Source organism: Myotis brandtii, unplaced genomic scaffold, assembly GCF_000412655.1.
Source record: "Myotis brandtii unplaced genomic scaffold, ASM41265v1 scaffold724, whole genome shotgun sequence".
In the NCBI taxonomy this organism is placed as follows: Eukaryota; Metazoa; Chordata; class Mammalia; order Chiroptera; family Vespertilionidae; genus Myotis; species Myotis brandtii.
In genome coordinates this window covers 660,992-662,498 of record NW_005370857.1, presented here as the reverse complement: position 1 = coordinate 662,498, position 1,507 = coordinate 660,992, and positions in this window count along the sequence as shown.

The following is a 1,507-nucleotide window of genomic DNA, read 5'->3' as shown; positions in this document are numbered from 1 at the left end:
TTTTTTGGCTTCCTTGGTTCCTTTAGTGACCTGTTTAGCGACATGTCTTTGACACCCAAGAATTTAGGGGATTAATCAATGTAGGTAACACTCAGAGGCTGGGCTTCATGGCTTTCTGGAATTTCCATTTTGTTCAAATGAAAGATGCTAAGGTAATATCTCTAAGACTGTTTGAGTAACACAGATGGATATTTATGATTTAGATGAGATCAAAATATTGTGTAAAATGATCACGTATAAAAAACAAGTTTACCCCAGACCTTCTAAAAAATTCATGTTGAGATGCTCCGCCACTTCTCAGTTCTTTCTTGTTCATCATCTTGCTCCATTTACTCTCTTTCAGCGTATCATTTGATGGTGTCCGCCCCAAAGTGACTGCAGAATATACTTCCAGTTCCCAAAGATCCGAGGTTACATTCCTTCGATTCAACTTGAAAAACATCTATTAAGTGCCTTCTATAATTCTTAAAATTTACATTTACTTAGAACTATACCTAAATCCAAAAAAAATAGAAATTGATTTGTAGCAAGTACTTCTTAGGGACTCTGGACTCTTACATTGACTGCAATGGTGGACAAATGGCTCTGAGGAGGTGCCAGGTGGGAACAAAGACCTGTCTCTACACGTAGGGCTTTAAGTCAATCCATCAATCTTTTTTGTTTTGTTTTATTTTTCAAAAGAAATTGACTTACACACCTCCAGTCTACCCCCATAACTAGACTCTCCATACACATACCATCCTCGAATGAAATAAATGAATAAGGAACTAACATCCTCAAATGAAATAAATGAATAAGAAACTAAGTTCTACACACAGACTTCAGGTTGCCTGTTTCTCTTTTGTAATTTTATTTATCCAATGAAGCAAAGTAATGTTTGTTTTCATCTGATCGTGCTTGTATAAATTATGGAGGAATGCACATTATCATTTTTTTAAATTATTTTTCCCAGGCCCTTTACTGAGACTTCCCAATATTCACTATCAGTCCATAGAGATAAAGGTTAAAGGACGTTAAACAAGGGGTTATGCATTCTCTATTTCTTCCTAAACTTAAAATGTCTACAAATGTGACATGTTGCTACTAGTTATTATGGTGCTTATCTATCAGGTTGATAAAGTAAGCATGAGATTCCCATGATTTCCACTCCATTACATGTGCTATCAAAAATATGACCATTGCCCAGCTGGGCTCAGCGATTGAACATCGACCTAGGAACCCAAGAGGTTACCAGTTCGATCCTCCATCAGGGCATATGCCCTGGTTGCAGACTCCTTCCTCAAGGTCCTGCCTACACACAGCGCTGGTTAACTTCACTGTCACTCATACCACCTGTGCTTCTTAAAATGTGCAAGTGCTTTTTTGCGCTTGTCACCAAGAGTGACAGATGTCTGAGAGTTCCCAATTAAATGTCATTTTTCCGTTAGGGGCTCTTTCCTTTTTTGGCTTCCTTGGTTCCTTTAGTGACCTGTTTAGCGACATGTCTTTGACACCCAAGAATTTAGGG